Genomic DNA, 11,592 nt, shown 5'->3' on the forward strand with positions numbered 1-11,592 from the left:
ATAAACAGCCTTAATCTATCCACTTATCTCCTTCTGAGGCACAGTTATCCTAATCCAAGTCATTATCATTTTTTACTGGGACTGCCTCCTAAATCCTTTCCCCAAATCCTATACATTTATGACAGAGCAAAGTAGTCATTATGATCTTTAAAAAGGGCATTCTACAGGGTGAGAGAGGGGAGTAGGATAAAAACAGGGGCGTAAAGAGCACAAGGGACTATGGTAATGGTACATGGGTGAATTGGTGGTAGGAATTTCAAGGGGACTATAACTGAGATGAGAAAACATACATTGTACACAAATGAAGAATGATGTAAAAATATATACAATTAAAAATAAATAAATAAATAAATAGATAGATAGATAGATAGATAGATAAAATAAAAAGGGGTTCCAGAACGCACTCTGTTCGTGGGGAAAATGCTCATGTACATTTTCTGTCATCTACTTTTTCCCTACCCTGTAATGTCTTTTATCCCTCTATATAGTCTATTGTCTATCATCTCTGTATCTATTATTTATGTATCATCCACCTATCATGTCTTATTTTGTGCATCATATTGGATGTACTATGTGTGATTTTAACTTCCAATTATTTACTGCTATTCCATATTCATTTGCACAGAGCAGTCCTATATCTGTCCCAGGTCATGTGAGTTGGCATCCATCCTGCCAGGAGGTGGCCTGGAATGAAGAGAACATGGCAGTGCCCAATTATGTTCCTTCCCCCTTGGCTGAGCAAGGGTGAGAGGGGGACCAACACTTCCAGGGCATCCTTTCAGTCTGAAAAAACCTTGATTGCTAAGGCGCTTTTTCCTCCAGAAAAGAAGAGTTGCTAGGCTGGAGTTGGGATATCCCGAAGCCCTAAAACACTGATTTGTTCACTTTCCTTGGAACTTCCTAACTGTGTGAACCTCCTTCTCCAGACACTGGGCAAAACCACCCAGGACCAGAGGTCACTCACACTGATTGTACACAAAGTCAGTATGGACTCAGGTGTAGAAAATAGAGAGTGCCTGATGAGGGTACTGACCTCATCTAACATGGCCTGAGACTCACTCATTTCCTTAAATTCCCCTATAAACTGCCTGTGCTCCAGCCCCATCTTCTCTTGGAGGCTCTGTGGTAAGGTAATGGCCCACTTCCGCCTAACCACCGGACTTCACCACATGTAATGGGAAAAGTCGGTGGCACACTCCTTCCTCCTCTCGTGTCTGTGGGTGAAGTCTTGCCTGGCCAGCTCTGAGCAGGAAGCTTTCCATCCACTCCCAGGCAACCAAACCAGGTCCTATCCTTGCTTTCCGGAAAGCCGAACTCTCCCACAAGATTGCTTATTCATAAAGGAGTTTATTTGATGTCACCACCAGGAGTTGGCAGGACTAACGCTCTGAAAACCAGTTCCCCAAATGGTGGAAAGGCTGTTACTATATAAGGGGGGAAGGAATGTGAGGGAGTAAAGGAGAGGGGGCTTCAAATTTTCAGGCTTGAGGAGGTGCTGGGCAGTCCAGTCATCACAAGGAGTGTGGTTCCTCAGCAGGAAGGGCATCCTTGGGCTATCAGCTCCTAATGATCAGCAGATGCTTATTTTTGATGTTACTATCAATCTCAATGCGGGACAGAGCTTTTTTGTTAAAGATGTAACATAATCAATTTTCCAAGTTTCTTGAATGCAGTTGGAGAGAAATGCATTAGTGTCCAGTTAAAGGTTAATCACAAGGAGGAGGTATGAGGGAGTGAGAACAAAGACTGGTTAGAGTTTAATTCTGTTTAGTCCTAATTTTAAGTCTAGGGGTGTTTGGTTGCAAAATGGGGGAGGGGGATTTGACTATCCACTTAGTGCTCACAGTTCCTCCAGAGACCGCAAGCAATCTACTCACCAGGCCCAGTCACCCATTTCTTGGGTGCAGTCTGATCTGTTTCTAGCTCCAGTTTCCCTTTCTGTGTTTGAAGAACGTTGGCTGGGTTTTGAGGGAAGTGACATCCGTAGTCAGGAAGATGCTCCAAGCACATCAAGGAAGATTTGAGGCCAAGCTGAGCTAAATCAGGCCAGTTTGGAGCTTACAGATGGCTTAAGGCCGATGATGTCAACTCATTTGCATGTCACAGACATTTAGTGGGCATTTTATTTGTGCCTCTAGGCAGGTTTTCACCTGGAGAGGCAAGGCCCTCTTCATTCTGCAAGCAGCAATGTCTTTTCTGTCCTGAAAGACATCTTGTACCTCCTGTACCCCAGGAAAATCCCACCTCTTGGGGGCTTTAACAGCAGTGAAGATTCAAAGGAAGCCCAGGGACTGCCAAGCCTGTCTGCCTGGTGAATGAAGTAAATCTGTGTCAGTCACAGGTTAGAGTCCTACCCAGTTCTGATGGAATTTCCACATAGGATTCTCCTTACAACTCTCCCAAGAGATGACAGGCTCCGTCCCCTTAGGTCTCCCATCTGCAGCACGGAGCCTGCTGCCTGCGAGGGTTATGCACTCTGTGACTGGGCAGCTCTGTCAGAAAGTGCTGAGCTGCCGCCTTGTAGGGTGGTTGCTCTGGCTTCTCAGTTGACTCAGAACAAACAGTCCTCTTTTCCATAGGAAGAGTCTGCTCTCAAACCCTTTCAGAATGTGTTCTGGGCTCAGCTACCATATCTTCTAAGGCTGGGTTTTGCTTTCCCTCATCATCCTGGGCATTTCTTGTGGACGTACTCACTGTTATGGGATCGGAACCCAGAACTGAACAGAGAACTCCAGGTTGGGGGAAAGTTCTCACCTGAGTTCCCTGGGCTCTTCAAAATCTGCCACCTGCCTCCCGCAAACCAGGGCACTGTGCTTCTGTAATTTCACTTCTCTGTATCTCATTTTCTTGATCTGTCAAAGAAGGATAAAAATAGTACTTACCTCATAGGGTTGCTTGAGGGTTAAAGCAGACAATCCATGTAAAGTACTTAATACATGACTAACATGATTAATCAACCTAGCCTGAGCCACCTCTAGAGCCTGAGAAAAAATTACAGGCAGGGAATTTATCTGAGGAAGAAATGGCAGGAAATAAGAACGGGGGACTGAGAGAGAGTCACATGCTGGTCGTGGGAAGAGTGAAGCAGGAAGGAAAGAAAGCTAATCCATGGATGTTCTTGAATTGGTCACTGTTGCCAATTGGGGCTCAGTCCTGCTGGAGTCCTCTGCAAAGCAGTGTATCTTGAATTTTCCATCTGGAGGATGGAAAGGGGAACATTTATCGTTGCCCTATCTATTGATAGCCTTCCTGTGTGTTGACTTTCCCACGCTTTGTGACACGTCTGAAAGTGGCAGCAAATTTCTAAATTACCCACACTAAGGAATCTAAGAAGTCGTCATAAGCAAGAGTGATAGGTGCAGCTGAGAGACAAGGCATGCTCAGGTTATACTTGCAAAAAGGTCGTTATCCCAGCAAAAACTGGAGTAAAATGGTGGGTTAAAAAAAAATGTGAAGCAGGGCCTCCCTTGGTGGCGCAGCAGTTGAGCGCTGGGTTGCGAGGCTGCCTGCAGCCTCTGCAGCGCCAGTTCAATCCCCGACCACCGGCAAGGGTCCCACCAAAAAAAAAAAAAAAAGAAAGAAAGAAAGAAAAGTGAAGCACTGCACAAGAAATGCCCAACATATAGTGCTCAGTACAGCCTTGTTATTTTTTTCTTTTTATCATTATCACCAAAATTAATGCAAGCCCAAGGTCACATTCACTCTTTGTCAGTCACATGCTGATCCTAGTCATTAAGTTGGCACAGAACCAAGTTTCCCAATAACCTCAGAACTGCACATAGTGACCTCTCGTGTCAATCAACATCCACTTCATACAAGTTGCACACTCAGCAGCGCATTCTGATGCCCCTTTCCTGCAGACTCTTGGTGACCCTAAGGTGTCCTATGCTTACTGAATCTGAATTTCCTAATCTCCAAAATGGGTGATTGGGGGTGGGGTGGAGGGCAGCATCACAGAACCTTTTCTGGGGCTGCTCAAAGGTGCATACATACAAGGAGGAACTGTGGGGTAGTGTGAATGAAGAGAAGATGGGGTGCTAGTAGTCCCTCAAAGACACAAATGCTCCTCACTTGTCCCTTTGGAACATGGAGAGACTGAGTAAGAAGAATCAGCTCTATAGCTGCATGGGTGGGCCAGCGAGAGGGGATTCTCAGAAAGGTTGTTGGGCACATTGGCCACTGGCTTACACACCAAGGCCAGGTTATCCTCTTCAATACAGGGACACAAATATGGGAGTGAGTGAGAGAACAGATGACATAGGGACATCCTTACTCCGGTCCCTCTGGCCAAAACTTGGTCTACCAATGAGGATGGTAAATCTAAAGTTGCAACCTAGACTGGAAGTGGCCAGAAAGCCCAGAATTGCCCGAGTCGTACCAGAAAGACGGGAAAGGGAGATTTGACAAAGCACAAGTGAAGGCAGAGGCAGAGGAAAAGCTCTTCTATGTGTGTGCTCTGCAGAGTTCAGACAGGTCAATAAACCAATTACATTTGTGTAGCTGAGGGCCAGAGTGGACCACTGTGGGACCAATTCACGGCTTGCTTGCTCTGACTTAGTCTCCTGCAAAGCAGTCCACGGAGTAGAAAGGTTCGGGGCGGCATTCCTGCCCAAATCAGAATGTCATGCTTCATTGTCTTCATCCTTTCCCTGGAAATGATGCTGAATAAGAATCAGATGGAGCCGCTGTCTCCTACTTTTCTGTAATTTCACCCGGGAAGGCTACTGGCCAGGGTGGGGTAATTACCCCTGGCCTTCCCATCTGCGCTGGAGATGAAGCCTGGCGCTCGGCCACCAGGACTCAGATCCGTGCTCCGGGCAGCGGCGCTCCTGACAAGCAAACTGACACTTCCATTGCTCTCATGCCAGCACGAGGCACAACTTTAATTAAATGGGGTTGCTTAAAACCTCGGCAGAAGAGCTGGGGCTCAGACTGTTTCTTCTATGACATCACCCTGCTTGAGGGCGTTCTTTCTCCATTCCTAGGGACTAATCTTCCCTTGGCAGTGCTGTTCTCTGACTTCAGACCACTGAGATTTCTTTAAATGCTGCCTTCAAAGTCCTTTGCAAAAATAAACTCTGGTGGGGAGTGAGGACAGAAAGAGCTTCCTTTATGTGGGTTGCCTCTTTAGGAAAAGTGGATTCTTTCCACATCCTCTACTGTACACCCTCTGCTCCTGGCTGTGTAGATTTAATAAGAATAATGCAGATGCCCAACTGAGAATTGTATGTTGTCTAAAAGGTAACTAATTTAATCATATTCTGGAGGTAGGGCTATACCCCATGGGGAAGATGAGACATGTTTCCGAGTAACCATATTGGCCTGGTGTCCACAGGAACCTGGAGAATCAGTGCCCTGGGGTTTGAAGTAAAATCGGTTCCGCAGGACCTTGGTGACCTCAGTCTCAGGCTGCATCCTCAGCAATGCGGGTAGTGGGAATGGACAGGGAGCTAGGAGAAGGGCATGGTCATATTTCTATATAGGTTTGGCCAAATTCCAGTTGGCTGACCTCCTGGCCATCAAGGCCAGGACTCTTGCATTGTTATTCACTGCCCGCTAGAGCCTCGATTGAAGCTTTATTTAGTTCTGGATTTAGTTGTTGTAAAATGTGGGGATACTTTCCCCTTTAAGTAGGATATTATAATTCTGCACTGGCTTCTCTTGAAGTTGATCTTTTGTAGGCTGCCATATTTAAAGGAAAGAGAAAGAAAAACCGAATAAATAATCGCACTGTGCTTGATAGCTAGGTGTCAGAGATGGATAGGGGACGATAAGGGCCTATTCCTGGTGACTTATTCCTGGTATGAAATTTATCAGGATGGGGAGGAAAGCCTTGGAGTGAATGTTTAATCAGAGGAAGCAGTGACCGATGGGCAGACTCATTATGTCCACCTTCTGTAGTGTGATCCTAGGATCATGAGGAAAACAGTGCCTTTGTCTGCCCCTCTTAACGTTTTTTAATTTTTAAATGCATTAAAATTCTTTTTAAATAAGTGAAGAGTTCTGAAGGTTTTTTAATAACTGACTTGACTAAAAGTTGGATTGAGAACGTCATTTTTTTTCTGGAAAATTTCCCCAGCCTTTGAAGTACTCCCAACTATATTCTCCCTTCAGAGAGAAAATGGTTGTTTTGAAAGTTGCCTTTTAAGCAGCAACGCTGTTTTTTCTCTGCAGAGAGCTGCTCTTGTGCACTTCAAAAGCAGAGCGTGTCAGCCTTCCCCACCCTGTTTCTCCCCTTTGAAGTAAGTGTGGGGGCAGCCGCTGTTTCTTGATCACACTCTCTGGCATTTCCATAGCACTTTACAGTTTTCAAAGCTCTTACACAGCCATTATCTTATTTGATCCTCATGACAACCCCTGAGGTAGGAAGGGCAGGTAGGGATATTTATCCCCATTTCACAGATGAGAAATCTGGGGCCCAGAAAGTTGGAGATTAGTCCCAAGGTGGCAGGGCCCCCAAAGTAGAGGAGCTTTTGATGGCGACTCAAATTACACCACCTTGTTCCACTGATGGTTGGAGAACTAGGGATGGAGGAATTGGAGTAAATGCGATAGTTGATGTTGGCTCTGCCCAGTGTACCAGTGACACCTGCTCTCTCGGGCTCTCTGCTTGCAGTTCTGGAGATTGTGTTAGGGATAGACCTACATTAAAATCTCTCCTTCCACAATGGAGGAAAAGACAATCAGAAATAAAGCTGAGCATTGACAAATCTTGTTCTCTGCCTTCAAGCTTCTCAAATTCTGGCAACTGTGGTCACTTGTCTCCTCACCTCTGAACCCAGGCCAGGCCAGGCCTGATATTCCTGGAGCAGGAATATTAAATACTTTTTATCATCACCCTGGCTCAGAAGCCACAAGTCCATGGTGATATCATCTTTTAATGACTAAACTTCAGCTTATTTTGAATGCTTTCTAGTACATTATTAATTTTTGTCCAAGGCTTAATCCATATGTCTAGGTCAGAATTCAAGTTTGCCCAGCAAGCAGTTATCTCCTCTTTCTGTACATGCAGTCACAAAAGTTTACGGAAATTTCCTTTAGTATAGACTTGTCATGCTCGAGACACTCCAATTATTCATTTCATTGACTGGTTCATCCAATAAGCACCTTGCAGTAGTTGCCTATGAGACCTTGGAAGAGAAATGATGGGGTGCAATGCAAAAAGAAATAAAGATGCTTTGGGGTAGAGGATCCAAGATGGAAGGAGCTTAGGGACTGTGATCAACTCAGTCCAGAATCAGAAATCAGAGAAAGCTTCCTGATTCAGGCAAGACCTGATCTGGCTGCAGAAGTGTGATAGGTACAAGCCAGACAAAAGGAGAAGGTCCAGGGGGGAGTAGAAGGGGTAGGGTGAGGACCTTAAAGGAAGAAGAAAAATGTCAAAAAGTGAAAGGAGGGTGCAGTGGGGGGCCAGAAGTATCTCGTTGTGACTGTAATGTCGAGTTTGGGGAAAAAGAGTATGAGTCCAGAGTATGAGTCCAGAGTATGAGGGTTTAGTCACAAAGTAACACATTAAGAATCTTGGACTTTGTCCCAAAGGCAATGTGCAGCTTTCATAAGGGTTAAGAAGGATAATGTCAAAATCAGATTTGCGTTTTAGAAAGATCATTCTAGTTTCAGTCTAGAGGATCCAGCACAGATATACAGAGACCTAGGCTTCCCACAGGCCTGCTCAAGATGTCGGCAATGAAAGAGACAGTTGGAACAACAAGCCAGTCCCCCATTTTCCTGAATCCCATCAGCTATGTGTTCTTATTTAGCAAGGTCATCAGAAACCAAAATGCTAGGCCTGGGCTGTTTTGATTCCCTCACAGACATGCCACTGCGGAGCTAGAATTTAATGATTTTCCACTTATGTAAGAACCATTCATCTGGAAAAGTGCCCTGGTTTTTGTCAAGTTGAAGTTAAAGACATTGTCCATCAAGTAATCAATATCTTTTATTTGAAGAGCCTTCCTTTTAGAACTTTGTTTTTTTCAGCATCAAGAAAGACAACATGACTTTCCTATATGTAACATGAGGGTTGTGTGATTACTTTTCTCGACTGTTGGGAAGATGGACTATAACCACAAATGTAAAGATCCTTGAATTCACTTAGGTATTAAATAAGCATCCGTGTATTTCCATGATTTACACATAACCTTCAATTTTAGGAGATGGTGGATAGATATGGGCATTGATCCAGGTACCAGATTTCAGCACAAATCCTGGCTCTATCACTTTTGATAGCTGAGATTGCAGGTTAAGTATTTAATTTTTATGAACCTCTGCTTTCTTATCCCTAAATCTTGGAAACTAACATTCACCCCACCGAGTTACTGGGAGGAGAGAATGAAATAGTAGATGGGAATTGCTTGCCACATTGTAGGTGCTGAATGAATATTGATGCCTTCTTTTTTCTGCAAACAAACTTGTGAGCTTAGTTTCATCACAATGTGAGGACTCATATAAGTCAGCTTGTTTCTCTTTTCTTCTTCACTGTCAGGAAGCACAGAGTTAGCACAGGCTCAGTTACAGGCTCCTGCCAGCATCTATTCTTATGTTTCCCATTTTTCAGATTTCTGTCCTTATTTTGTAACATTCTACTTTGTATGTGTTTATGTTTTAGAACTACCTCTAATACTCTTGATGTTGGCACATTTAAATCCATAGTAGGCTTGTTAGATAAATTCATTTGGATATCAGCATCATATTAATTAGAGACCCAGCTCCTAAATTTGATTCTTCTGTGGAGAATTGACCTATGCTCTAGCCTTAGCCATAAATGCAATTATTGGAGAACCAGTAGATGGTCACTATCTCATAAGTAGATACTGCTGTTTGGTGACAGTTCTCTAAAGCAATGTGTTGAGTAGATGACAAAAACATCCATTAATCCAACAAAAAGGGAGTGAATGCTGATAAAATAGAAATGTTCTGCGATAATTCTGGTTTCAGGCAAAGTTTGATGGGGGCTCAAACAATGTCACCAAGTCTGGATTGTCTCAGCTTTGCTCTCTTTCATGTGTTAACTGTATACTGAGACTCAAGTTCCGGCAAGATACTGGTAGTAGCTCCATCTTTTCAAGATCAGCCCTAAGTTCTTCTCTGCCTTTGTTCCAGAATTCTTAAGAAAGTCTTCATGTACCTCATTCACTTTGACTGAAATTTGTTATATTGCGTCGTTGTCCTTTCTCATTGTGATCAATGTGATATGATATCCTGATTGGCTTAAATCCTAAGGCAAACTTCTGGATCTGGAGATGGGTCAGTTTATCTAATTTGCTTAAACTGAGAATGAGGCAAGAGTGGGCTTCAGAAAAAATTAATAGTTTTGATTTTTTTCCAGGGAAAGTGAATGAAGAAGAGGAAAAGTGGGAAGTTTCTTTTGGTTTTTCACTTTTCCTCATCTTTCGTCCAAAGACAACAAAAGTTTGGTTCCAGTCCCAGTTCTCTTTACCCTTCCAGAACCATCCTTGCCTGAGTTGTTGTCTCCAGTTCTTCACCCTCATTCTTTCTAAACAAATATCTATTCTATCTAAAAAACAAACAAATATTTAGATTACATGTTCCAGAGGACAGGTGCAATGTCTGTGCCAGAGAAAATAGCTGATATACAAAAATAGCTGCAAGATTTTCCTAATTTAAATAAGCAGAAATCTGGAAAAATCATCTGGGAATGATTTATAAACTGACAGAGCATCATTTCTATAACAGTGGGTCGTCTGTAACAGTGGCTGAAGTTGAATTTATCTATATGGTTCTTGGTTAGTTGACTGAAACCTGAATTTAGCGATGTTGAGATGCTCAAACTTCCTTTGAATAACGTAGAAGAAAGAACCTAAATGCTTCAGAAAATTAGAAGTAGATTTACTCTGTGCAGTCTTCATATTTACTCAGTCCCTTCAAATTCAGTGGAAGGATCCAGGTTTCACTTCCTTAATTAAAGTATTGAGGTGAGCATGAGCATAGGAACTCCAGAAATCCCAGACAGTTCCCTCATAACCATCTGTAGGCTGGGAGGTGCCGCCACTGAGATGGTTCCCTGATTTCAAAGAGGTTGATAGGATTCCAAAACAGCAGAAGTCAAGGGATAGTGCCAAATTCCCAGATACAAGGTGGACAAAATTACCATAGTGCATAGGAGGAAGTGGTCATCATCATCTGTATGGTTTTAACCTGTAGAAATATTTGGTAGTGTTTTGTTGATCACAATGTCCCTAGGAATGAAATAGATGGGCAGCCTATTAAAATGTTATTTAATTTCTATAACAGGAAAAACTACAGTCTGGTGAGCAGATACATGGACAGACATATCTAAATGAAGAATCCAGGGCCTCCCCTGGTGGCGCAGGCAGTTGAGCACAGTACTGTGAAGCTGTCTGCAGCCTCTGCAGCGTGGGTTCGATCCCAGCCGGCCAGCAAGGGTCCCATATGGCGTGACAGACCTCTCCTGCCGCACCCGCTGCTCCCCTCAGCAGTGTGTTTCGTCAGTCTGCCTGTTCTGTTCTCTGCTCTGTCTCTGGTGAATCCTCTCACCCTCGTGCGCCTCTGGCCTGTACTCTGGTTCTTGTATAAATAAATAAATCTTAAAAAAAAAAATAAGTAAATGAAGAATCCAGGTGTCCCACCCAGTTTCAAAGACTAAGTCAGTTCACAGACCCAGACCACCCTAATTGCAGGGGAAACTGAGATCTTCTGAAATAGGCCCTTACAGCACCAATTCTGCATGTCCTCCACACATTCTCCAAAGGGATATGAAGCCATCTACTAAGATGATTGCACTCAGGCTAATGGGAAAATATTGAGACATTTCAAGAATTGCTAAGCATGGCTGTAGCGTAATGTCAATACTTAAGGATATAAAATGCCACAGTGATTTGCAGGCAGAGGGCAAGCTCGTGGAGGGTAAGTGATAAATTGGGCCTGGCTTTATCTCATAGTAATCTGGTCCTCTATATTCTCCTTGGGTTTATTTTTCCTGGTTCTTTACACATAATTAGAACAGCCCTACTCAGCAACTAGTATAACACCTACATTGTTTCCCGATCTAAGAAAGGAGGACTTTTATGGTATAAAAGTCCAAGTAGAAAGATCCTACTGGAATAGTAAGCCAAAAATAAAACCTTATCTCAGGGAAACTGCAAAGAGTAGTGTCACCATTGAAGTCTTGAAAGATGCAGGTGAAGCCATTATGCACACATCCCCTTGAATTTTGTCCTCTAGGTTTGTTCAGATGGTGATAAGATCTTGGAGAATGACTGAATATGTGAATTTAATCATGTGTTAATGTCAATTACAGTTGCTGTTCCAGATGTGAATCTCTCCTGGTGCAAATCTACTCAATCCCTGGAAATTTTTACATAGCTACTTGTATAGCAAATGCTTTGAGCACAATATCAATTTACACAGATTATAACAGTGGCTTTCTTTCACCTGGTGAGGGACACAGTATGCCTTCATTGTTTTCCTCAGGCTAAGTTGTCCCTCCCACTCTTCGCTATATTCTAACCTAGAGATGCTAATCAACTTGACGTTCCACACTGTTAGTCATGAAAATCATGAAGCATCAAGTACCTTAGGAGGTTTAGTAAGATACGGTAGTGCCAGAGG

At 43.4% G+C, this 11,592-nt stretch overlaps 1 long non-coding RNA gene across 2 annotated transcripts in view; it reads left to right on the top strand.

The window, feature by feature from the left end:
- The window catches only part of LOC119256939 (uncharacterized), a 58,550-nt gene extending 48,010 nt beyond the window's left edge, over positions 1–10,540 (top strand). For both annotated transcript variants that reach the window (XR_008553956.1, XR_005127930.2), the window contains one exon: positions 10,255–10,540. This is a non-coding gene — a long non-coding RNA (uncharacterized LOC119256939). The remainder of the gene's footprint in view (positions 1–10,254) is intronic.
- The last annotated feature ends 1,052 nt before the right edge of the window (positions 10,541–11,592 follow it).

Source organism: Talpa occidentalis, unplaced genomic scaffold, assembly GCF_014898055.3.
Source record: "Talpa occidentalis isolate TD23 unplaced genomic scaffold, MPIMG_talOcc4v2.1 talOcc4.4, whole genome shotgun sequence".
NCBI lineage: Eukaryota > Metazoa > Chordata > Mammalia > Eulipotyphla > Talpidae > Talpa > Talpa occidentalis.